The sequence below is a fragment of the Equus quagga genome, chromosome 4 (assembly GCF_021613505.1).
Source record: "Equus quagga isolate Etosha38 chromosome 4, UCLA_HA_Equagga_1.0, whole genome shotgun sequence".
Classification (NCBI taxonomy): domain Eukaryota; kingdom Metazoa; phylum Chordata; class Mammalia; order Perissodactyla; family Equidae; genus Equus; species Equus quagga.
In genome coordinates this window covers 13,521,924-13,549,410 of record NC_060270.1, presented here as the reverse complement: position 1 = coordinate 13,549,410, position 27,487 = coordinate 13,521,924, and the positions used below count along the sequence as shown (strand labels likewise).

The 27,487-nt window shown below is 40.3% G+C and overlaps 1 long non-coding RNA gene across 5 annotated transcripts in view; it reads left to right on the top strand.

Annotated features, from left to right (window-relative positions):
- LOC124237792 (uncharacterized) overlaps nucleotides 1-27,487 on the top strand; it is a 168,367-nt gene that overhangs the window by 50,756 nt on the left and 90,124 nt on the right. For 4 of the 5 annotated variants that reach the window (XR_006888131.1, XR_006888133.1, XR_006888129.1 and 1 more), the window contains exon 3: nucleotides 23,898-23,969. This is a non-coding gene — a long non-coding RNA (uncharacterized LOC124237792). Of the gene's footprint in view, nucleotides 1-23,897; nucleotides 23,970-26,231; nucleotides 26,355-27,487 lie in introns of those variants that run through there. The other variant, XR_006888132.1, reaches the window with a different exon arrangement.

Below are 27,487 nucleotides of genomic sequence, written 5' to 3'. Positions count from 1 at the left end.
GAAAGAACCAGCCAAGCCACCTGTTGTGTCTCAATTCTCCATTCCTCTGGGATCTGGCTGCTTGCAGCAAAAGGTTTAAGATAGCAGAAATCCACAAGAATAGAGAAGTTGTAGGTCACCCAGTTCTTTCCCCTGGGAATCCCCATCCGACCATTCTCTACCGTGTGCTCTTTAATACAATACAGACACTTCTAAAACAGGGTACTCTTTGTCTAGCTTAGTTTAAAACATTCTAAGGGACAAAGGTTTCACTCTCTTCTAAAAGAGATGAATCTAAAATCCCATTGTTTACAAGGTCAAGAAATGTGTCCCTGATTGTCAGCCGACAGAGTTACTTTTAGAACTTTCTAGTATTCTCCACCTCATTCTTTTTGTATGTTGGGTCTTAAATGGAGAAGGCTCTGACTTAACTTGGCCCATAAAATACCCTGCAGGATGTTTTTACACACTGAAGAAAGGTTTCATCTATTTCTGTTCAAACCTGGAGAAAACCTTTCACCCTCTGCAGGAGCTACTAACCTGGGATGTTTCTGTCTCTCTCTCGTTCTCTGCTGCCTGTTTACCTTTCTTACAAGCCCTACCTCCATTGGTTTATTTTTGAAATGTTATCTTTCTTTCTTTCATAGTAAAGGTTTACAGTACAAATGTAAAAGCTGCTTTCCCAGTTTTCTAATTGAGAGTCTTTCTTGATCAAAGAGAGAAATTCAGAGGTGAGCTGTTGCAACTCTCTCCTTTTATAATACAGGAAATGGATACTCAGAGTGAGGAAACTGATACTCAGGAAAAACCAGGAAGAAGAATTCCAGTGTCCCAAACCCTAGCCCAAGAAAGTACCATACTGAGCTTTCCCAACATACAGAAAGTAGGACACTGTCTCACTCTCCCTCTGTCCATATCAGGGGGATGAGAACTCCCCAAATGCACTAACCTCTGTGAGCACTTGCCGTAAAGTCTCAGACGGTGTGGCAGCAGCTGCGGGAGTTGTCAGGAATCCTGCACCTGCCTCTACCGGTCTGGCTGGGTGGCAGGTTGCCTTCTCTGGGATGTCCCCTCACCGGGCTGTGGAGATTCCCTGGCTCATTTTAGAGGGTTGGGTACTGATCCCCACTTAGCTGTAGTGGATTCTCAGCTAATGTTAAACAGCTGCAGCAATTGTGGCCTTTGTTAGAGCAAAGAATTTATATTTAACTTTCACAGCAAGCCCTCCTAGCTCCTTCTGTAGCACAAGCAAGTAGCCCGTAGACTTTAGTGGGTATCCGACAGGCTCTGGAACCTCACAGCTTGGGTTTGAATCCCCAGGCTATCACTGATCCGCTCCTAGCCTTGGGACCAATTACTTAATCTCTCTAAGACTCAGGTCTCTCATCTATAAAAAGAAGACAATATTAGTACCTGCCTCATAAAGTTGACTTGAGGATCAAATAAACTAGTAGGTAAAAAGTACTGGTGTGTTTAAAGCACTCAGTGAACATTAACTGTATTTTTTTCTACTCAAGGCACCCTGAGTAAAAATGGGGTCACCTTGATCATTTGACCGTATTTCACTGGCTGTCACTGGTCATTGCTGGACTCTAGCCCTCTGAACAGTGTTCCCGCCCCTGCTCAGGTGTTGCTGAGATGGCAACAAAAGTGTTTCTCATATACTCCTGAACTCGACTGATTTACCTACCCTATCGGGTGTTTGCACTCGGCCTTTTCTGCGGGGGCTGCCACTGCCACTGAAACTGGGGCTTACTCTGTAGTGAATTGGGGTGAGGGGAATGCCTCTCTTCCATTTTGGGGGTTATCTTTTATTAGAAATTCTTCCAAAGTAGTAATAACTTGCACTCCAATGTCTTTCAGTTTTTACTCACAGCTTCTGTCTCCTTGGGCTCCAGATATGAGTCCCTCGAGGGCTGGAAGGGCAGAAACCAAGCTGGTTTTATCTGCTGAGCCTTTGGGTCTGACTCCTTCTTTTCCAGGAAGAATTAACTTGCAAGAGGTTTCATAGTCCCTTGAGCAAATAGCCTTTAGCAGCCAGGTCTCTAGGCCACAGGATCTCCCCAAGCATGTTTGGAACCCCGCTAAGGCTCGTTTAACCTGAAATGGCAGGATTCATATCAATTATCTTCGTGTGAGTGGCGTTCAGGACGATGTTAACTGATTTAAGAGGAGGGGAGTAAGGCATAGTGCATGTGGCCAGCCACCATCTGAGCCACTGTGAAAACTCCTCCCAGGCGTTAAACCTGCCACACAGGAAAGCCATGGGACTTAGCTTTGTGATGTTAACAGCAAAATCCTGTATCTGTCTCAGAATGGCTAATTTAAAAATCTGATCTGCCTAAGGCCTGTCAGTATTTAAATGACTGATATTGGTTCTCATTTTTTGCTTCAACTTTCAGCATCTTTTAGAGCTGCCACTTACTAATGGGCTAGGTGTGGGAGATACCAGGGATAACAAGGAAGTGATTTGTCAGCTTAAGGGATGTCACTGGTCATCAAAGAGTCTTTTTTCTTTGGTATGAGCTGTTAAATCCATCTAAGTCACAAAGTCAGATGGGTGACACTTGGTACATCTACCGAAACTGAACATTTATGCCAATTACAGACTCTGTACATGAGGAAGAACAGAACTGCTTTAGCCACTAGACAGGTAACTCACCTTAGGGCTCTGAAAAAAAGAGCTTAATGTTAAGTAACAACCAAAATAGAAGCTAAATTTGATCTGACTAGTTCCAATCTCCTGCCATCACTCTATTTTATTTCTTTTAGGGTCATGGAGACAAATCCTCACACAGGAGTGGATTTCCCAAAATAAGTTAAGTGGAATTTTGTGAGGCAGAATTATGAATATTTTTATACAATATAAAATATTATGAGTACAAATATATATGTAACAAGAAGTGCCACAAAGGATTAAGAACATATGCAATGTAGGTCCTACTTGCAAGTTTCTATAATCTAGTTCAAATAACGATATATACATGGAAAAGGAACCAGTAATTCCATGGCATGGTTCTGTGCTGAATAAGTGGAATAGACACCTGACACTTTGGATGGACTATTTCTTTTATATGGGATGGCCGAGGGAATTTCCTATAGGAAATACAATCTAAGCTGGGCTTTGTAAGATGGGAAAAGTGAATATAGGTTGGTAGTAAGAGGAAAGGAACTCTTTTGTTAGAGAAATGAAGTAAAAAACCCAGAGACAGGAAAATACAAGATGTTTTGCGGGGACTGCAAGTAAAATGTTTAGGCTGGAGCCAAGGGATGAGTTTAGAAGGACAGCAGTGGAAAGAAATCTGGAAATGCAGATTGAAGTCCTGCTGTGAATTCTCTTGAGTGCTAGCCTAAGGATTTAATATATTCTTGAATAGTCAAGAAGAGCACCATTGAAGCTGGATGATTTTGTATTGGAGTCCTTTTTGAACATTGGTATATGATGGCCTTGAAATGTACTCTCTCAATTATACACAAAGTAGTGTTTTGGGGAGTCAGTCTTGGAATTGTATGGGATGGATCAGGGAGGTGAGACTAAAAATCAGCAGGGAAATTCAGAGGGTTGAAATATTGTGTGGGGTGATCTTTGGTAGAATTTATAATGGCTGACGGTTGCTCTAGGAAGAAAAACTTCCTCAAAGATGTGGGAATAAATAATTAAGTAAATAAATATGTAAATGAAGAGTCAGTGGCCTTGGTGACTTACTGACTCCTGAGGTGAAGGAAGAGGGAGCATGAGAGCTGACCTCAGGGTTTTCAGTTTGGGTGCCTGGGAGCCCAAGGGGACCAGTAACAGAAGTGGGAAAATCAAGAGGGGAAAGTAGTTTCTGCTTGGATTATTGCTAAAACTTACTGAATGCCCTTTTTTACAAGGAAACCTTTCAATTTGGCAAATAAAACTTTAATTCTATTAAAATCTCAAGGCCTTTAAGGACCTTCTATTGAGAACAATTAAGATTAGGTATGTGAGGGAGGGTTGTACAGTATAGAATATATTGATTGGTAACGTATTAAGTGTATTGACATCATTGACTACCTTCAGAATTAGCTGGAACTTACTCTCTGAAAATGTCGCTTTTATATGGAACTGCATGCGTTTTTCTCTAATAAATCAGTACTATCTCTAGGGGATTTGTTTAGAAAGATTAAGTAGCTAACCCCTTAAATGAACAGGGCTTCAGCTAATTATTATTTTCTTTATGAAGATATTTTCGTAATAGCATATAAAATTCGAGATTGGTAATACTAACTGAATTCTTCTGTATTGCTAAACTGTCATTGAGTCAGATGGGACTGAGTTTGAATTCTTGCTCTCTACTTAATAACTGTATGATCTTTTGTCAAAGTAGGTCCTTTTGTCGAATAAGACATTGTAAAGATTGAGTTAGTTGTGAAGTGCTTGCCACAGTGTTTGGCATATAGAAAGCTTTAAATAAATGTTAAGTGATGTATTTTTGCACAGACTCACCAGCAATTATGAACTCCAGAACAAAATGGGGTCTTATTTCTTTAAATAGTCTGTTGAATATGACCTGGAGTGGCCATTTTGGCTTTGTAAGAACATTTCTATCCTGACAGAGCCCAGGAACCCAGAGGCTATCTTAGACTTTGTGGTTAGTTGGCCTTATAATCAGATCCCATCAAGAAGAAATCACTTGGTTGATTGTCTGCAGCCTTTGGCCCCACAGCATAGGTGTTGGCTGTTTGAAAATGTTACCTTTCTGATGTGCCCCTCTGAGGTTCCTCAGGGTGCAGGGCTGCATAGGGCGAGGAGGCCTTCCTAGCCAGGGTCATCCCAGCCACAGTCACTCAGTGCCAGCAGACAGCTGGACCTCCAATATCACACAACTCTTAGGTTTGCATCCACACACACTCAAACATACATGTACTCGCATAGCTTTTTTTTTTCCTGTGGCAAACCCACTGTACCACGGTGGCTGGTTCAGACAAGTTTTCCACAGAAATAATCTGTGTCTGAGACACTCCAGTCTGGTCAAGAGCCTGGCTCTCTGGCCCAGAATCTATTTCTCATGGCAAGTTTTCTCTGAACAGCCTGCAAGATCCTGTAACGCCAGCTAACCTCGGCCTTCTCAGCCTTAACCAGCTAGAGGTGTTTGAATAACCTGCAAGCTCCAAGGGAATGGAGGTAGTTTTTCATCTTTCTTTCCAGAAATCACCTTAGAAATTTGCCCATTTCCGTCCCAGCATTCTTGGAGATCCCTGTTCCAAGCCATTTAGGGTGGAGCAGATTCAGTCATGGGGGAAAAATAAAAAGGAAGCCTGTAATATCTTTACCCATAACAATGGATGACTATTTGTCTTATACCACTTAATTAAAAATGGTTCTTCCCACAGCTAATTAATGTCTCCACTTGTAGAAGCTGAAGGAATTGGCAGTTTTAAAAATGCATATTCTCTCATTAGAAAACTTAAAGTTCTGCCTCACCAGTTATCTCTCTACACTATTATTTTTATTCTTATTATTGTCATCATTTCAGAATCAAGGAGTTAAAAATGTTCCTTGAGAAAACAACTTGAGATAAAGAGGCAAATCTGATTCTTTTAAAATCCTGTACTCTAGTCAATTACCATTCTAGCTTTGGTCTGTCATACACAAGAAGATGCCCTAGTCTTCTAATGAGGTTTTCTCGTATGATATATTGAATTTTAGGTCCTTTTCAGATGACAACAATTATAATTTTTTTCCAATTAAAAATTTCTCAGTAGCTTGTCCCTTTAAAAAAGCCTTAGGAAATTCTCATTTCTCATAGTTCATGTGAAAACCAGATAACTACCTTCTACCTGTGGCTTCAATAAGGGGAGGAAAAGCCTCATTGTTGCAGTGTGATCACTATTAGTTTGACATCCCCATCAAAGAAAATAGCTCTCCAAGCAAGGCTGTCCTTAAAGCCAGAGAAATACTTGTCAGTAACTCAGAGCCAGAAAAACTTGATTTCCAGAACTGTCAGGGCAATGCTGCTTCCTTGGGAGTCAAGACAAGCCCACCTGTCTGATTTTTTCCCAGACATAACTAAGAACTCCAAAGATGAGCCATCCAGCCAAGTGAAAGACATCAAACAATTGCGTCACTATTTCCCTTGAGGGACTTTGTCTTGAAGGCTAAGAAAACTGTCTTAAATTAGCTCTAATTAAATGCTGAGAATCTGCGCTTCCACCATTCAGAAAATGGAGTGCCTCATTGTGTTTGTTTCATGTTACTAACGGAGTAGGAGAATTGAGATTCGTTAAAAGAAGATTAAAAGTGTGGAATGGACAAAAGGAAGTAGGGTAAGAAAGTAAGAACCAGACTGTTCTGGATCCCTTATGGATAAATGCTTGGTGGCCCTAGGTAATCATTCAGTGTCTGTTGACAGAATTGGTTTATGTGATCCCTCAGGTGGTACGCTCAGCAGTATTGATTATGGAGTGATACGTATGGATTATTAAGATGACTAACAGTGTCCTTCACATCACAGTGGCTGACTGCATATACAGACAAGATCAAGTTATTTTGTATAGACTGACTATTCCTTAGGGGGTGTGTAGGGGGAGGTGGCAGTAGGAGGATTCACCAGACACAGTTTTCAGTTATCTTGACAAAATGGGGTTATCTTAAGATTTATTTTGAGATGAAAGTGTTTCTGCACAGAGGAAATGTTTCGTGGAAGGAATTTATGACACCATACAAGCAGGTTTCTTTAATTGGAAACTGGATGCACTCTACTAAACATTTTATTGGAATATTTATTTCACACTTCAGGAAGAGTCCTGAGGGAAACTCTTCATGATTAACTGTGATGTGATTGTCCACATAGGAAAAATGAGTAAAGGGACTAAAATAAATATGCACTTAGTAGGGCAGGCTTCCAGTTCTTTGTTTTCCAACATTTCCAGCAGTACTATTTCCCCCAAAGGTAATATTTAGCAGGACGTTTAACACCAAAACGGGTCAGTTTGGTACCCTTTTATCTCTTATTGTTATTTTAATCTTTAACACAATTTGGCTGTAAATAGAAAGCTAAAGATAACATATAACCCTGCAAGCAGTTTCATTTGGGCAGAGGGAAAAGTGAGACCCAAGACCTGTGCTGTTTTTGTGTTCTTAGATAATAGTCCTGACTCATTTGCACACTAGTGGCTTTTTTGTTTAGGTTTAATTTAGTTTTGTTCTTTTTCTCCCAAAAGTCCCCCAGTAGGTAGTTGTATATTCTATTTGTAGGTCCTTCTAGTTCTGCTGTGTGGGACGCTGCCTCAGCGTGGCTTGATGAGCCGTGCTAGGTCTGCGCCCAGGATTCAGACTGGCGAAACCCTGGGCCCCTGAATCAGAGTGCGCAAACTTAACCACTCGGCCATGGGGCCAGCCTGAGTTCTAGTTTTTTAATGGGTAGATCCTGTACACTATTCCAGTATGGTCCTTAGGTGAGTGGCATCAGCGTCACCTGGAAACTTGTGAGAAATGCAGATTCTCAGGTCAATCCCAGATCTGCCGAATCAGAAACGCTGTGGGTGGGGGTCCAGCCATGAAATGAGATCTGTTAAACAAACCCTCCGAGGTGATTCTGAAGCCCACTAAAGTTTGGGAACTACTGAACTACACCATCCAACTCCCTCCTCTCCTTGCTTTTCATTCTAAAGCACACCATGCATGGAGTGCAGCCATGACTTAGCACAAAGTGTAGCTCACTGCCTTTAACCCAGCCTGCCTGCCGGTGCGGTAGTATCATGAGCACAGTGCTTCAAACAGTTGAGCTAAGAAGACATGGAGAAGGGAAATAGGGGAGTTTCCCTCACTTTCCCTTTTTGGGAGGACGCATGGTATTTAATGCTTGCAATTCAAGTTCTGAATTGTCTTAGTAGTTTTGGGGTTTGAAACAAATTATTTAACCCCTGTAACTCTTGTATTCTTCACCTATAAGCATACATTCCTCATGGAGTTGTTTTGAGTATGAAATGAGATCCAGCTAACACTAGCACATACAGTGTCTTTATGTGAATTAGAAAAAGATGTCCCTCTGGGAGGACCAATTAGTGAAAAGCATTCATTTGTTAGGGCTAACATTGTACATGTATTTTCCTAAATTTGGCAAGGAGAACCTGGGCTGGATTTCAGCCCTGACTTCTGCCTGCTCCTCTGGACACGTTTGTCCAGGGCACAAGTTTATGCAGAGTTCTTGAATGAGATAATGTATGTAAAGCAACTGGCATGTAACAGTTGCTTTTCATACAGTATGTTACATACATAACACATATGACACATAAACATAATTTTCTTAGGCGTAGCTATCACATTTCACAGAGAGGAGCATACTTGGTAATCGTTTGGTTATCAGTAAAGATGCTTAAACTACCTCGTAAAAGTTTAAGAAGAATCAGCGTATTTCCCAGTGCTGTGAGGCATGGACCAAATTAAGAAATTAATTGAAAGCATTTAATTTTACCCTTAATGCAACATAGATGTATCCTCTCCGGACCCTTAAAAACCGAGATCTGGAGAGAAGACTGGCTTCACATCTGCTACTCAATACCACCCAAGACTTATCTATGGACTGATGAAATAATTTAAGTTGGGGACCAACATTCCATAATAATAAAGAAGACTTAGGTACACATGAAATGTGGAGAGGATATTCTCTGACGTGATATCATCTAGGCTGTGAAGACTGGTTTCAAATCCTTTTTTAAGGGCAAAGGTCAGTAGAGAGAAAAGCCTGGGACAAAGAGGCTGAAGAGGGAGACACGAGAAGGGGAAGAGTGAAGTTTTCGACCTCTTCACTAGTTTCTGTCGGGTTAACCCTTCCTGGAGTTTAATATTTAAGAATTTGCATGTTGTCACCCTCGGAAAGAGGTACAACCCACTGTCATGTTCGGTTGTCTTGGTTTTGGTGTTCACTTTTAGGGCAGCTTGTTATTACTTATTATCAGTTTCCTGGTGTAAGGAGCTGGGATCCTGCCTAACACTCATCATTACATATTAAATTGGCACACTGAAAATGGCAGAACAAAGACTGGCTTTAAAAGCAACAAATTCTAAAGCCTGCAGTAAATCCCTGTGTATCTATACATTACTAGGTTACCATACTGCTACCATAATTAAATGCTGTATGAGAAAATGTAACAAGATATTATGTGGCCAAAGTGAAATGCTAACCTAAATAGCATCGTTAAAACATAACACAGGAAATAAAATTGGAAATCACTATTAGAACACGGCTCATGTTACAAGATGTCAGAATCATGCATAATGCAAGAGTGGAACTGCTTACAGAGACTTTACACAAGAGAATTTAAACTTGCTTCTGTGGACATGAGGAACTGCTCTTTGAAGCATGTGCTCTGATGAGATTCTGCCTGGCTCTAATGACATTCCAAGGGAATGTTCTCTTTCTATCTGATGCATATTTATTTATAGGGTGCTGAATGAAGGAGTGTTTATACTGCATGGCAGATTGCACCTCCACTGTGTTTTTCATTAATCACCTTTTTTCTTGGCTTTTTCACCATTGCTTTACTATTGATCTGTTTTTTGAACCTCTATGTGAATAAACCTACAGTCACAAAATTACCCATTGATCAATGTCAGCAAATACATTTCTGCAAACACAACCTTTAACACCTTTTCTCCCTGAACCCTTGTTCCATTTCATCTCTTGGGCAAGGCCTGAAACAACAGATGATCCTTGTAATATTCCCTGCAGGTCAACAAATCCAGACTTTGGGAGGTTTACAAGGCTGAGTATAAAGCCCAGCTCAAAGAGAATACTTTTCCTCTGCTGCTTAGATTTTAAGTCAAAAGGTCTTTCTTGTACCCTCTAACATTCCCCTCTACTCTGTGTTAAAGACTGTTGATCACGTATTGGTCTTTGTTACCACATACAGAAAAATCACCATCTCTGAATACATGTACCAAATACAAACATATTTATCCACATACTAACCTCTCTAATTTGGACATAATTAGAGAAAGGGCTATTTAATTAGTGAAAAGTCTTAAATTATAGAAGGCTGATTACTTTTTGAGTACATAAAGTAATAGCAGGAAATGACTAACAGTGTTGCCAAGTACAGGACCTGCCAAGCCTGTTTTAATGAATAGTTAAAGATCACTGAAATTAGCACATTAATTGTATGCATGTAAATTGCTTCTGCTAAGTGCATTAAAATGTTGTTTTCTTTGTAATATGTTGAAATTATTATTTGGTTAGTACACTCTTTTCACAATTATTCACGGATGACAAAAAAGTGAACTTCAACATAGTCCCTTCTTAAATTGGAACACTACCAATTACGTCCCTCCACGTTTTACCATGCATACCGAGGACTCATGAGTTAGTTTTTGAAAATCCAAAATGCACATCTAATAAAAGTCTTCTTCAAGTTTCCCATTTCCTTCCTTCACATCTTTCTTTCAGAATCCCATGGAGGGTAAGAGAGATCTCAGGCTCCAGATCAAATTCCGGGAGTACTCTGCCACTTCATAGCTCTGTGACTGGGGCCACATTGCTTACTAACACTGAACCTAGTTTCTCATGTGCCCTCCAGGATTGTTGTGAAAATTAAATGGATAAAATGAGGTTTTGAAAAGTGTTTCTCAAACTTTCATGATAATAAAAATCACTGGGGAAACTTGTTAAAACTAACAGTTTCCCAGGCTCCTCCTCTGAGGCCTCTGCGCCTCCTGATTCAGCAGGGCCACCAACCACCCCAGGAGATGCTTATCATCTGGGAAACACAGTTTGGAAGCACCTGGCTCATAGTAGTTTGTCTTTTGTCACATTCTGTGCACTATATGTTGCATTAGTGAGCCAAGGAAAACAAAGGAAAAGTAGACTGAAGATACAGGAACTGAAAAAGTCATCGTGGCATCCCTGACAGCTTTTCCTTCTGTACCTCCAGTGCAGAGGAGCTCGCCATCCTAGAGAGCAGTTTTCGGCCCAGTTGAACAGTTCCATTGGTTCAAAAGACAAATCTCTTTTTGTGTAAGAATGTTTCTTTGGAAGTTTGACCTGTTGTTCTTGCCTGATTATTTGGAGCAACATGGAACACGTCTGCACACCCATCCATTTGTCCACTTGACAGACTTTTAAACATTAAAAGAGTCCTCTTATCTTCTCTTTCTAACTTAAATATACCAAGTTTTGTCATCTGTTATTGGTCGTAGAACATGGTTTCCATAGTTCTCACAATCTTGGTCACCCTCCTCTGGAGGGCCAACTTGAGACTACCAATTATCCTCTTACAATGTATTTTGTGACAGAATTGGATAGAACTCTATAAATTCTGAACAGGACAGGATATAGACAAACCATATTTCTATAAAAGATGCTCAAAATAGATTATCTGAAAAGAATGATGGATTTAAGTTAAAAGAAAAGTTCCTAACTCCAGTTCTTTGCTTTCCTATGTGACCTTGGATGAGTCATTTAACGTTTCCAGACTCTGAGTGACCGATCTCTGAAAGTGGCATAGCAATGTTCCTCTGACTGCTCACTCACCTCAGAGTTGTTCAGAGGATAAACTGTAAAAGAAATTGGTTTAAATGATTGTGTGCTACTTTTATGACCAAGTCAACATAGCTATGAAGCTATGTTTAAAAAAGTTATTTAAAAATTCAGATAAAAAAGTTTGTCACCTGCAAACTCCATATAAAAGTTATTAGGGTTTTAAAGTTTTTTTCTCTTGCTTTTATAGAAAACATATCACACATTGGTTCATATCAAACTCATGTCAATTTAATAAAAATCCCTGAATTCTTTTTTTTTTTTTCACATGGATTATTGCCAAGCCAGGTTACTTCGAGTTTTCAAACTGGAACTCTGAATTTTATTTTTTTTTCTTAATGCCTTTCATGCTTCCAGGACAAGGGTCACTAGCCAGGAGACTGGACTCTACTGTAAAATCTTAAAGACCTACCTGTTAGGTCTGGAAAGAAAATTGGACACCACTCTCACCTCTCTTGAGTTTACTGGAACTCTCTTCAGGGAGGAAAGTGCAGTTTGCAGGGTGTCCTATTCCTCAATTCATTTCAGAGATTGTAATTACCAGTACCTTCCTCTCCTTTTCTTCTTTCCTTTTGTTTGATATCAAGGTCAAGTTTAGAGTAAATGAGAAGTAGGTCTATCTCTCTCTGTCTCACAGAAGATTGGGTTTAGTTTAATGGGAGAATATATGCTCATTCTCATTACAAGTGTGTAGACTCAGCCTTGCTGATACTTTCAAATAACATTTAATTATACAAGGACATGTTTGTTGTCTAATGGTGAGAGTAAATAGAAAAATAAAAAACCGTGAAAGGGAATAAACCAAAATATTAAAAGTGGTTCTTGCTAGTTAGTGAGATTACAGGTGTTTTTTTTCTTTATAATTTACTATATTTTCTACAACAAGCATGTATTACTTTTACAATCCGGTGCTGGGTGAAAGAAAAGTTGATGTTTGTATTAGAAACAAAATTTCATGAATACAGTTTTTACTAGTGCCAACTCCGGAAGGGGGGACAAGGACCTTTTATTCTTTTCCCCTTCCATTTCGTGTGACATGTGGGAGGCTCTAAGGATAGATTTCATTGAGGAACAGGCACCTGGGGCAACAATCCAGGGAGATTGCATTACACTGTGACAAAATCTTTAGACATGCTTTTCTGTCTGGGCCATCAAACAGATGCAACAGGTGTAAATCCTCTTTCTTTTTTAAAGTAATTTTCAAGCAGACTTCTTACACGTTGAGATACATATTGATTATTTAAAAAACTCTCTGGCCTATTTCCAAATAGTATTAGGATTCTCCCTTTCACATGAATTCTCCGGTCTTTTATCTAAATTTAGGAAGTCACAGCAGTGATAGCTGACCACTGTGTTTGTTTATCTGCGTGTTTTTAATTCATCTCTATGCTCAGCATTTGGCCTGAGGCCTGATGTTTACTAAGTGCCAGCAGAACAAGGTAGAAGCAAGCCCTTATGCCAGCTGACTAGGGTACTCTTCTCCCTGCGGAAGAGTGCCTGGATAAAGGACAGAGAGCCCCTTAGAGACCTGGGCAGAAGGGGACCAAGTAGACTCTGCCATAACGTGGACAAATTGGGGAGGAGCGGGCAGAAGAGGGCTAGGGAATCGGGCTGGAATCTCCTCCACATTGTTACTGAACCGTGGAAGCTTTGTGCTTTGGACAGTGAATAGCAAAGACCATCATTAAAGCTCTGTGGCTCGTTGCTTTTTTTTGGACAGGGATTGGGTGGATTACAGATAGCTGTAAAGTCATGCTGAAATGTTTGAGAAAGGGTTGGGACAGGGCCTGGGCTGACAAAGTGACAAATATCAGAGTCAGTGGGCCCCACATCCACAAGAAATAGAGACAGGGACTTTGGCATACACTATGAATTACCAAAACAGGTGAGCAAAGCGAGGCGGGGCCAGCTCTTGGGAACAAAAAGCTCAGTGTGACTTCAGAGAGACTCCCCTATTATTGGGTTTTAAACTCTGTAACCTTGTGACAGAGGTTAGGAATGACCTTTGGTTTTGAGTGTGGGGAAAGGCAGATGGCAGTCAAGTAGCTAAAGTTGTAGAGACATTTGGCCTAGAGAGGCTGAGTAAAGAGGTGAATGGTGTGGGTGGGTGCTAAGAGGCCTTGGCTGGCTGACCTGAAACAGTAAAGCAGGGCAGACCCTTTGAAGGCAAGCTAGAAAAACCTGCAATTTGCTGACATGCATATAACTCCTGTTCCAAAATTCCTCTGCATATAGTAAAGCTGCAGAGATTCTTATGTCTTAAATTACTGGCTGGAGTGTGTGAGGATCCAGATGACTCCCTATGAAAGAGAACGTGAGGAAGACTGGAGTTCCTAAAACCAGAGTTTTGACAGGAGAACTACTTTTGTCCCTTGGTGTTGACAGAGAAGCAAGTTTCTAATTGAGGTGGAGGCTAAGACGCAGCACCTTTAATAGGCTTTAGGGAGTCGGCACCTTCACCCAAAGCAGTGACTCAAGTGGTAGGAATCTCACGTACTGTGAGAAACTTGAGAGAAATATGAATAGGGACTTCTGAGCCTCTCATATGTGGACAGTCTGGATAGCCCCATATTGAGGCTAGATGTGGTTTCCAAGGGATTCTTTACCCCTGGAGAGATTTAGACACAGCGTTGTTAAATTATCCTTATTCAAGGTTCTATTATATGCATCAGGAATCCTTTTGAGCTAAAGTCACCAAATAACCAGTTTGCTAGTTAAATCAATTCTGTGCTAGTCAAGCCGATTCTTTGAAATCAAAATCCTTGGTCTGGATCGCTGCCCTCCCTGGGCCCACTGTAAATCTGTCAACCTCCTTCTAGGTGTTCCTACCCACTATCTCCAGGTTACCTTTAAAAAACTGCTTCCGGCATGTTTTTCTCCAGTGGGATAAGCTTTGATGGGTTCCCATGGAGCATTGGGTCTCAAGATGTGGTTCTTGAACGAGCGGCATCAGCATCACCTGGAAATTTGTGAGAAACGTAAATTTGGGGGTCATACCCTAGACCTACTGAATTGGAAACGCTGATAGTGAGGCCCACAGATGTGTTTCAACAAACCCTGATGCATGCTGGAGTTTGCCATAGGGCTCTCTTCAACGTGGCCCTCAAAACATTCTCTCCTCTCCAGTCTTAGAACACTTGCCTCTTGTATTTGGCGCTTATTGATCCTGCCTTGTATTATGAGTTTTTTCTATGTTTATGTAATCTGATCGCACCTTCAGAATTGCAAACTCCTTGAGGTGCTGGTCTGTATGTTTTGTAGAATATTAACTTGTGAAATCATAAACCTAGAAAGGATCTGGAAAAACTCTATCGAATCTCTTCATTTTGCAAACCTTTGAACAGTACCATGTGCATAGTGGACATTCAATTAACAATTGCTGAATGAAATAACATGCCCACAGGGGCCATGCAAGTGAATTAAGACCGCTGAGACCTCAGTGTCATCACCTTAATTTAGCTTGTCCCTTCTGGCACCTTCAAAGGGTTTGTGAATGCCTGGGGAAAGCCTTGGAAGCCTTTGCTAGCTTTTCCCCCATGGTCCTTTGCCTGGGCTCTGGAATTTGCTTGCTGAACACAAGGCAGCACAGTGTTTTGAGATACAAATGGCAGAGCAGTTGGATTAAGAAGAAAATAAAAACAAAACCAAAATTGATGTTGTTTTCTTATTGCTGCTTTGAGATTCGGCATGAAGTATGAATCTGTCATACACAAGAAATAATATCTTGCCTGAATATCTGAAGCATAAACAAGAATTAATTGTAGCACACAATTGTTAATTATCAAGCTTTAGAGCATTCTACGAGCAGTTTCATGAATACCTACTCAGCTAAAGATCCCTTGTTCATTAGGATATGCTGACATTGACTATGAAGGCACTTTCCAGTTGTTGATTGGTTGCGTCTGCAAAGTCTAGAGGTCCAGGCCGCCAGTGGTCATTGCAGTGGTAAGGGATAGGCTGCCACAGCAGAAATGGAGCACAGTTGGCTTGTGAAACTACTCCTTCTCCATCTCATGAATGTTTATACCCAAAAGAGATCTTTGACTTCCAAGGATGGCTTTGTGGTGATTCTTCTAAATGAATTGGGCCATGGGTATGACAAACATTTGTGTGCGTGTGCCATTTTGTGGCAAGAAATAGATCGTAGTGGTGTGCTAAATACATAAATAACTTTTACATTGTATTTTTATTATCAGAGTTCAGTGCTTTAGGGCCATGTCAGAAGCTGTTGCTCTCAGAAGAATGGCAAAGACCTGAAAAATCTCTCCATTCTTTCCAGGGAGGACAAGGACACAAAAAATGTTTGTAGCTCAGAGATGAGAAGTTCAAAAGGCAGTTCATTCACATAGGTTAAATTCATGTACTAATGAAAAGGAGGGAAAATAGGAAAAAAGCTGCTTTTTCATTTTCTGTGCACAAGGCAGCAAAAAAAAAAAAAGAGCCTATCTTTTTACTGTAGGTCAGGTTCATTAAAACAAACTCACATGGACTTTCCTCATTATTTTTGTGGTTGTTGTACTGGGATTTGGTTTAAATAAGAGTGCTGCTACTTGTCCTCTAGAAAGTTTCAGGGTCATTATATTGATTGTAATTTCGCAACTGCAGGGCTGGTTTTCCTGATCTTCTTTATTTTCAAGTCCTTCTTGTTTTCTCGTTTCTGCTGCCCTCCTCTCACCATGACTGCAGCTTGTTCACTGAGCCTTCTAAGCTCTCTGTGGCCAGACTTGACCTGGGAGAGGAGGCATTTTAGGAACTGTAACCCAACACTTCTATTCCTCAGCATCAAATTAGTTTGGCTTCTTGTCTGCCTTTGGCCTATGCCATTTTCGAGAACCATACCTGTCTCTTATTCCTTGGATTCAGTATCTACCTTGCACTGTATTTTTTGCACCTGGATTTTTGTCTTGTTACTCAGGACTGAGTTCCTGTCTAAGGCATTTGCCAGGTTTGTCCAAGTCCTCTAGGAACACATAAGACCCAACCTTACTCTTGCCACTTCTCTTTCTCAGCCACCAGCGTCCAGCCCTTGTACTGTAGGCTGACTGAGGCTCCACTGTCACAGATTAGGCTGTCTGATGCTGCCTGCTTGAATGTTGGGACACTCTTTGCTTCTGGATTCCTTGGCACCATGCTATGCTTTCATATTGAGTCAACTTCCGCTGTTTCATGTTTATCTCCTGATGCCAATTTCCTGGCTGCATTATTCACTCTTGTGTACTGGCATATTCTTCAGCGGCTTTGTTCTGCCTGCCAGACTGGACATCCTCCCAGCACCTGCAGCTGGGCCATCCTCCCTGGTGGCAGGTCTAGCTGTAGGTCCCAGCTTCTTCCATTATGACCTGCCCGGTTTAACAAATTCAACAAATGTAAAATATGTCCTTCAAATGTTTATGTTTCAAATACTGCAGTTTAGTCATTTTTACTCCAATTATGTTGTGTGACGTTTAAAGAATTATTCTTATACTTTTTTATTACTCCATGTGGATTGTGAAAATGGTTGCCTGTCCCTGTTTGCAGGTCTTTTAAATAATAAAATGGAAATGAACCTTTTTTTTAATGGAAATTCTGAAAAAAATTCTTTGGAGAAGAACTTTGTATTTAAGGGTACTATAATCTAATGAAATTGAGCCTATTTCTGTCCTGACATCCAATGCAGGAACTCTGGGCCTAATTATTGTGGTTATTTATTGTCCTTAATCTTGATCTAGATATGTGGAGCTCAAGACCAGGCAAAAGCAAAGAAAATATATGTGTGCATGAGTGCGTGTGTGTGTGCATGTGTAGTATTGGGAGAGTGAAGGGTGAGTGAAGACAGAGGAAAGCGACTCTATCCATTAGACAAACGCAACAGGGATCCCTGTTCATAAGATAGCTATCAACAGTGTGACACGGTGTGTCAGGCAGTGTGCTAAGCACTTGGCTTACTTCACTGAAGCCCTCTTAAATATGTGCTAATTTTGTTTTCACTTCACATGAAAGAAAACTGAGGTTTAGAGAGTTAATTAACTTACCTGAATCTACCTCGAAAATAATTGCTAGATGAGAGATTTGAACCCCTGCAGTGTGATTCCAAATTTGTATCGTCCAGATTATCTTGCTTTCCTGCTCTTCACTGTGATGTTTCCAGATTATTCTTGTACGATGAGAAAAGTAATAGATAATAGAGGAGGAAAAGAACTAATATTTACTAGTTATAATTGTCAAAAGATTTTTACATGTAGTGTCTGCTTAGTCCTCAGAAAAAGGTAAGGTAGTGGTATTATTGTCTTCATTTAACAGGGCAAAATAGAGGCTCAGAAACATTGAATGACTCCAAATTGTTGTGGGTAGCTGTAGTTTCTTCATTTGACAGTTGTTTACTGTTCCATTGTGAGAGTCTATCACATTGTCCTGACAATGGACCTTTGGATTTTTTCCTGGTTTTTCATATTGTAAATAGTGCTTCTATGAACAATTTCTTTGCATATTTATGTGCAGAAACTTCACATAACTTTTTCTCAGGTGTATACCTAAGAGTATTTGTTAATAAGTATTTAAGGCAATAAGTAAAAAAGAAGGCCATGCATGGAACAATGTTGAGAGTGTGTCGTGAACCAGTAATTTTGGCGAAACTAATTCTGTGAATCTGAGGTAAAAAAAATTCTGCAGACCTGAAGTCTCATTTTTTCTCCAGAAAACAATCACCTAATTTGGTGGCTTGTCTAGGGCAACAGAGTCATGGAGATGGGACTAAACCCAAGTTCCATAATTAATTTTAGAAGTTCCAAGGCCTGTCCCACTTCACATGAGCATTAGTCTCACCATTCTGCTTGGGTGGCCTGAGAACTACAAACTTCACAGATTCAGAGGCGAGATTGTACACCACTGAGTTGCAAGTCTGTTTTTGTAGAAGAGATTTGGTTTTGAGAAATTACTCAAGAGTGTTTATGTTGCTTCACCCAGGGGCCTGTGTGCTTCTAAGCTTGAAATGAAAAGAATGGCTTCGTGGTTTAGTTTTATGAAGGAACCAAAGCCATAGAGTTATGATCCAGTGCATATCACATTGAAGGATAACAATTTAAAGTCCAATAATTCTTGCGATTTATCTTCACCAGAGGATCTCAAAGAGTTTTATGAGAAATTATACACTAAGACTTTGGAAGAGTTATGTGCAATTTATGGTTAAAAAAAGGAAATGCTAAAGTTTTCTGGAGTGCTCCAAGGCTGTCATTAGAGAAGGCATGAAGAGAGCCCAGGATCATTGACTCTTTGGGTAGGAACCCTGGTAGGATTCGACGTGACCACATGATTCAGTGATTCTGAATGGCTTCAGCTGAGAGTGGCAGTACTCCTTGTCCAGGGCCCTGCTGATTGGAGGAGGACATGGAGGAGCCAGCATGAATTGAATCCCCAGAACCTTTAAGAAACGATGACATTGTGGGGATTGTATTCATACAGCTTTTGTAATGTATTCTCTTTCTGATTAGTTTTTCACCCTCTTTCAATTGGAATTTTAAGCACCATAATGATGTGAGCCAGCTGAAGTTTTTAAACAGCACAAATATAAATGGTTATCCTAAATTATACTTGAGAGAAACTCTACTTGAACTATTTAAGTTAATAAATAAAGACACGAAATTGATATAGGCTATTTTAAGACCACATATGAAATACTATAAAACTTTGGTGATCTGTATGCTTTCTGGTGGCTGGCCACAGGATTTTTAATTGAATTACTACAGAAAATTTAGCACAAAATATTTTCAGATTTAACCACCCACTGAGTGTGTTGTTATTGTTTTATTCGGCTAAACCAAAGGTTACAGCATCTTTTTTTCTGCACTGATTTTCAGCCCAGAGGGGTAAAGTTTTAAAATGAGATGATGAAATTTTAGAAGAGAGCAATAACTAAATAGAGGGATAATGCTCAAATATTTTCTTTAGAAAAATAAAACTATTTCATGACTCCTCTATATGTGCATTCCTGGCTTTTTAATAGTTAGCTTCTTTGGCGTTCACATTCTGAAACTTGTATCTAGTCTGAGGTTGAGACTGGAAGGAGAGTTGTTGGGGGACAGAGGTGCTCATGAAGAAGAGACCTGTCGGCAAGCCCAGAATCAAGAGTATCCACAATTCAAGCATATTGCCTTTTGGCCACATCCTCCTAAAAGCTCAAAATGCAGGTGGGAAGGCAGCATGATTGGAGAATTCAACCCAGCAAATAATCATTCAGAGTCTGTACATTCTTCATTTGGTCATAGTAAGTGGTTAGAAATGCCCCTTTTAATGTGTTCCGAGTCAGTGTGTCTCATCTTGTGACTGAGATCATCTACTTCCGTGGTTCTTAAAGTGCAGTCTCCACACCAGCAACGTCACTCAGGAACTTGTTAGAAATGTATATTCTTATTTGCTTATCCAGACCTACTGATCAGAAACACTAGGGAGAGGGCCCGGAAGTCTGTGTTTTAGAAGTCCTCCATGTATTTCTCATGCCTGCTAAAGTTAGAAAACAACTGATTTAAATTACGTTGATCAGTGTACGTTTTTCGGTAACTGTATCAAAGAGCTACTTTCCCACTGTCTGATTCATAATAAATGTTAATAAGTAAATGACTCTCAATAAATGTTACTGTGAAAATGAAAATATACTTAATTTGTAAAGCAGCAGTCTGCGATGTTTGCTGTCATATTTTAGTCTCTTTTTCACTGTGTATTCAGGAATGAGTAGTTGCCCTCACAGTTTATTCATTTTCTTTCCCTTCGAGACTAGCTCTTCAGCTTTTCATTTAATATGAAAGGTCGTCTTCAAAGAAAATTGTTGTCTGATGCCTCAGTTATTTAATTCTCTAGAGGGTCACTGAGAAGCAAAGTTGGTTCATGCCAATCATTTCTTTCCCATTTTTAAAGAGGGATAGTCAGTCCACTGTCAATAATGATTAGTGAAATTTTTCTCTAGTTTCTTCTGCAGGACTAACCAGAAGTTCAGTGGCTAAGATTTGTTGTTTTTGGACTTCTAAGTTGGCTTTGAGTCTGCTTAGGCAGCAAATTCATGCAAGGGCTTTAATACTTTCAGCTTTGCTTCAAGTAATATGTGAAAATGGAGAGAAAAATCAATCACAAAGCACGTTGAAGTGCAACAGATTTATGGAGACAAGTGGGCTCAGATTGTGACATGTGAATTCATATGTATTATACACCCAATAATTTCTGATATGTGCAATCCAGGGGAATCATGACTTCAGATTCAGTGAGATTCATGTGGTACAAATCTCTTTTGCATCTTGTCAGGCAAACAAACTCTGTGGGTTGAACAGCATCCCTGCATATAAAGGCAGCCAGCCCTTCCTTGGAGAGAGATTCCTCAGGTAGGACAGTGAAAGGGCGAGTCAGGGCCTGGAGTTGGGTGTGTGTCCTATAGGAATGTGTGTGTCCTATGGGAAGGAGACAGCCAATTTCAGGTAAAAACTTGCAATCCAGGGATCACTGAGATTTTAGGGAGGCTCCACATGGAGCCGGGCAGGGACATAGGGATGGTCAAGGGGTGCTGAGAGTCTGCCAGGAAGATAGAGAAGTATGGTAGGGGCAGGAGGGAAGGGGGGCTTCAGGGAGCCAGAAACCTAAATAACTGTAGGTCCTCCTTAGGTAGCATTCCTTGGGATGCTAGTGGGGACATGGGTGGGAGAATGCTTCTAGTATGGGATTGTGTGGAGTAGTGCTAACCACTACCTGAGCAGCACTTTTTTTGTCTGAGTGAAGGCAGCTACTGACATTACAGGCTCTGGACTGGTACCTGGATTTGTAGCTGAGTCCTGGCCAGTGCTACTCAGCTTTGTCCCCCAAACTTCAGTGTGTTTGTTCATTCAGAGAAAGGGGAGAATTGGCTTCTAGAGCCCAGGCCCTGAGAGATAGCCTGTAAAGACCTGCATTTTGAAATCCACAGACAACGAACACCTTCCTGGTGCCAAGTGCCGTGGAGACACTAGGGATCAAGTGGTGAGCAAGAGTTCCTGCCCTCAGGGAGCACCAAGCCTAGTGAAGGACATGAGTACCTAAACAGCTTATTATAATTCGATGGGATGATTTTTGAATCAATTCTTTTTTTGCCTGAGGAAATCATCCAGGTCTTTTTAGAAGAGGTGATATATAGCTAGGCCAGGCAGTGAAGAGGAGCAGGGGCATTGCAGGCAAAAGGAAGTGTTTAAAGAAGTATGATGCCCTCGGGAAATGGCAAGTGGTCGTTTTTGCAGCAGTGTAAGATATCTGAGAGTAAGTGGTGGACTTGAAGTTGGACAGTTGATGTGGAGTCAGATCATAAAAGATTTGTATCTTGCTGGGGGAATAAGAAACAGAGCTTTAAACGGAGAGTGACACATCAGATTTGTTTTAGAAAGATCATTCTAGCTCCTTTGGGGAGGGTGGATTAGAGGAAGTAGAGTGTTGTCAAAGTACAGTTGAGGCATGATGAGGGTCATTGCCAAGGTGGTAGAGAAGCCAAACTGACTTTTAGAGGCTTGAATTTGCCCACCTGACTTCTCTTTTTCAGTCCTATCCTCACCTCTTTGGGGGCTGCTATGGCTCCTGCTTCTCTAGGTCCTGCATCCATAGGTGCTTCTGATAGAGGGGACAGATGGAACTTGAGCCTAATTCTCTCATTTATTACATGAGCTTGTTTCTCTCCCAAAGATTTTACCAAACTTTCCTAACAGTGTGTAACTGAAGCCAATTGCATCTTACTATATTAGTAAATTCTGTCTTTAGATACTGTCTTTTGTGACAAGTAACATTCTTTGCGCTTGACGTGTAGTTTAAGTGGCTTGCATCAAATGCATTAGTTCATTCTTGGAACTTTTATTGACATTTACTATGTAAAGGCACTACTGGCTTCACTGAAGGGTAACTTAAAAAGTACTTGGCATCCTCTTGCAGAATGTATCAACTCTGCTTTATTCTTTACAGCCACAAACCAAGGGATTTTCTAAAAGCATTTGGTTGATTGATTCATTCATTTACTCATCCATCTATGAATCCATCATTCAACCAGTATTTGTTAAGCATCTACTGTGTGAAGGCAAAGTAATAACATGAGAAACACATTAGGGGTGGAAAAGAAAATAGAATGGAGAGTTCTAGAGGGACCTCAGAGATCTCAGAAAGCCCCGTATATAAAAATAACCTCAAGGCTCTAAGCAACTTAATCTCTAATACTAGGGTCACTTCTATTATTAAGGAGCATCTTGGGTTAGGAAGTGAGGTTTTAGCTTCTTAGATAACCTATCCTACCTCTGCTTCCATGTTCCTCTTGTAGTTACTTGAAACTTTTGATCACTGGAATGTGCACTGTGGAACTGTATGCACCAGGCCACAGTAATTTCAAGAAATGAATAATAAGTATTTTCCATTATCTATCTACAGGATTTTCTCCTCAGTCAAGAAGGAACTAAATAGTATGCTTTCCTAAGCAGATGTGATGGAAAATACTCAGTCCACTCCTGAATATTTAGATCTGTTTGAAAATTGACCATTTCAGACTTTGGCTACTAGTGGTTTGTGTAAATGACTCAGGGTCATCAGAGACCATGTTAGAAGTACTGCATACCCAGGCATATTTTGATCTCTTCTTTCTTTAAAGCCCTTCTCTCAACTGAAAAAGCCCTTTCTTATTCTATAGTCTTCTACTCTTTTGTGGAAAGAGTACTTGCTGGGAGTTAGGTGACTTGGTTTTTAATCCCAGCTCTGCTGCTAACTAGTTATATCACTTTAGGCCCGGGATTGGCAAACTACAGACTGCTGTCAAATCTGGCCCACCATTTGTTTTTGTACATAAAGTTTTATTGGAACCCAGCCATGATTATTTTTTTACTTATTATCTTGGATGATTTTGTGCCACAATGCAGAGATGAGTATTTGTCACAGGATTGTATGGCCCACAGAGCCTAAAATATTTAGTATCTGGCCCTTTACAGAAAAATTTTCCAAGCCAGCATTAGGCAGGTCATTATCTTAATTGAGCCTCAACTTCCCTATCTACGAATTTTGGGAACTGGATTAGGTTGTCACTAGGGCCCACATCCTTGTTAGCATTCTAATATTCTATATAACTCTTTCTATGGAGCAGCTTTATCTCCTGTCATTGTACACTGAGATATAAACCTATTCATATTTTCACTCACTTGTTCAATTTATTGAGCTTCTAGTACTAGCAAGCCACTATAGAAAACTAACAAGTCTAAGAATGTCCCTGCCCTTGAGAAGCGTATAATCTGGTTAGAAAACATAGTTACGAGGTTTAGAACTTAAATTATAAGATAATAAAAGATAACATAGCAAATTGAGTGATACTGATTAAATACTGTTCCTGCCCAGGAATTCATGTGAGGTTTGGCAGGAGGAACTCCATTGTCCATGGAAAAATTACTTCAGTGACTTTTTCTCTCCTTTTAGGAAATCTGAGACCTCTCAGGCCAAGAAGATCACCTTGAGGACTCTATTCTAAAGGCCATTGAACTTCTTTGGGTAAGTCCAGAGGGGAGATCTGAGATCAATAGAGCTGTTGTGTTTATGACTGCTGAGGATAAATCATTGGAAAGAGTCAAGGTACTAACTGCCTCCTTTAGCATCTGACTCCTGGTTCTTTTGTGGTGAGCTCCTTGTTCCTGCAAAGCTGGCTGGGGTCAGCATAGGGGGTCAAAAAAAAAAAACCCTCAGTGAGAGAGGTTGGGAATCTCTGCTTTCCATCCCAAAACATGTCACCGATGGCTTGAACATACCACCAGATACTCAAGATACAGAGAATAGATTCCACCTATGGGAGAGTGACCTTGTGAAGAGAAGTTTGGAGTCATCATCAGAGCCATTGGAGGGGACATTTGAAAGTCATGTGGGTATCATTTCACAAGATCTTGTCATGCCTCCAGTCCAGAGGAGAAAGTTAGATCCAATCCCCAAAAAACATAGACCTCTTAGGAAGGCTGTAAGGACGATGAGAACAAGAAAGAGCAAGAGGAAGGAGAAAGTGGAGACCTGCTGCCCCCGGATTCTTCCACCACCTGTGGTACCACCACAAAGTGAAGAAGATGAGGTGGTAGATACAAAGCTAACGGTGCTCAGTGCCCAGGAAGATGATGGTGACCTTCTCAATGAGGTAGGGGTGAGGGTAGCAAAAATCTGAGTTTGCCATATTTCCGTACCAAAAATAATGACGACTTTTCACCCGGAGTGAGAGGAGTTGGGGGCAAGGAGCTTGAGAAACAAACTGGGATCTTCAGGCCCAGATAGAGCATGAAGGAACTGGCTCAGGGGGTCATGTTCATTCTACAGATGTGCATTGGCAGTGACAGCTTTTAATTTCTTTCTTCTACTTGCAAGACAGATCACAGAGTCTGCCCAATGAGGGTGCCTGTGTGATGCATCAGGAATGTCAGATCCAACCCTGTGAGCTCTCAGTGTCCCAGGAACTGGGGCCCTTTTCTCCTGCAGTGACATCTGTGGTATCATCACCACTCTGCTTCGGTCGTTTCCTAAGCTGTGTTTGCCAGACCTTCTCAAGGTCTAGGAAGCAGAAAGCCTCCCAGAAAAGAGGGCCCAAAACAGGATGAGGCAGGAGGTGATGGTAAGGCTTTGAGACCTGGCCTGCTGAGGGGTCTGGGCGAAAATAGAGTGCAGCCTCATTAAAGCCTTTAGCAAGTTGAAGTAGACATAGGTTTCCCTTGCGTTTAGTTTTATAGTTTTCTCTATGTGGTTTTCCTGTTAGTTGAGTTCTTGTCTGTCAAGAGATAGCTGTTTTTATGCTGAGATCCTCAAGCCTAAAGAGGTAGTAAAAGCAAAGTTACTTCGAAGCTTTTGACACTGTGTCTGATAGTGGTATTGCTTCTTACTGCTTCCCATCAGGCTGAAGTGGGATTCGTTCTGGAGCAGCGGTTCCCAAAATGCATGTGTATTTCACTCATGTATTCAGTTGGCTTAATTTTCGCTAACTTCTCTGAGGATGGAAGCCATACAATTTCATCATTTTGAGTAAAATCTCCTAATATCGACCACCAAGTGGACACTTCTCCTGTCCAACTCCTCTCATTGACTTTTACCTTTAGCTAGGGATTCATTTTGCATTCTTGATGTTCAATACTTTGTTGAAATTCTGCCATTCCTGCTTGATTTGGCTATGCCTCAGTGGTGGTGGTTGCTGCTGTTCTTGGACAGGATGCTGCTATCGCCTCCCTCATCTCTAAGCATTCTTTGGATTTCTTTTGGTCACTTGTTACTAACATGCCTGGATCTTCCTTCTCAAGTTTGCCTCTGGTGTTCTCTAGCCGTCTGTATTGAAAATGTTGTCATACAAGGTAGTGTTACTTTCTCCTCATTCTTTAGCCAGACTCTCACAGAATCCTGAGTTCTTAGAATCCTAAAGAAAATAAGCATCTTAAAAAAGTTCAAGATCATTTCGTTTCCCTCTTGTCCTGGCATGCTAGGTTAATCCTCTTCCCAGGATATAAAATAAGAATTTAAATTAATCTTATACCCTCCTATGATGGAGCAGATTTAAGAAGAGTTTGAAAGTCTCCCTGTAGCTTTAATTACTTATTTCTTGCTTGTTCCAGTTTCCAGTTCATATAAGAATAATAAATAAAAGTACAACTATAAATAAACGTGCAGGGTGCCTGCAGAGGGAAGCTGTATACTGTATTTTCTTTCTTCCTCAGGACTGACCCTGATGGTTCGTACACTAGAATTGGAGAAGATGACTAGTGTGCTTGCTTGTTCTTTTCTCGTCCAAAACAGGGCTTTGTACTGTTGGAAGAATGTAGTTGGAAAGGGAATACAATGAGTTGCAAGAGCAGTGGCAAAGATCCATAAGGCTGCCTTGGTGGTAACTGGGAAAAACTGACCCGGAAGAAGTCTCGTGGTGTGGTGAGGATCTCAAATTAGAATTAGAAATTTTGCAAACTGTCGTACTCAGTGCTCGGAGTAAAATGGGTCACCTTTCTAAAATCAGTCATGCTTTGATACCTACAGGTGTTTAAAAAGTGGTTGATTTCTTGATTTAGAGAGTGTGGAGTTTTAATAGAGCTAATTGACCATGGGCTCAAGCTATTATATGACATTTCAAATTATCTAAACTATATTTACGTACATATTTTCTCAATTTAATACAAGAAACATCCTCCCAGGCAAAGCATAATGTACGTAAAGTCCTGAGTCATAGAGCCTGTTATGAAAAGCTCAAAGGAGGGTAGATATTAGTGTTGCTTTTAATACTTTATTATTGTTATTTTTTTCTTATCATAAGATGATTCAGGATGAGCTGTTCTATCACAGAAAAACTATTAGAGCCTAGTTAGCCATATCCCCAACCCCAACTAAAATACTGATTTTCACGTAAAGCTAATTTATGCCAATTTAGAGTACAGATTTCAGATAAAGAAAGATCTGTGCAAGCACTTAGTTTTGAAACTCTTTTCCTTATATGTCTTGACCCCTTGCTTGCAAATAGAAGAAAAGATGTCCCATCTCCTCTGATGCATTTATAAATGAGAAAGTCTGTATTCTCAGGTTTCAGATTTTGTGGTGTTGTCTTTATGGTTTGAATTATTAAACAGGATTTATGGCTTTTTTAAGTCATTTTTGTAAAATATATTTAGAAAATAGTACAGCTGTATCAAAGTAAAGGAAAATTAAAAATTGAAACCACTGCTATTGATGAGAGATAAAGCTTAGGAGTCATATTTTAAAATTGTTTCCTCACAAGGCAGATAAACAGATATTGTAAATATGTTGTAAACAGAAATAATTGACAAGTATAAAGATGATCATGTTTAATGTATTTACTTCCCTTTTTTAATGGGAACTCAAAGAATTATGTAGGTGGCAGGCGTACGCATTGCCACAGGTTGATTAAGCTGAGATTAAGCAGGTCAATTAAAGTTTTCCAGTGATTTTCCCAAGATCACTCATGAAATCTGATAGGGAATCATAATACAACTTCTTTAAACAGATGACTTAAACACTTTTCTTGATTTTATCTTCTAAATGTGATA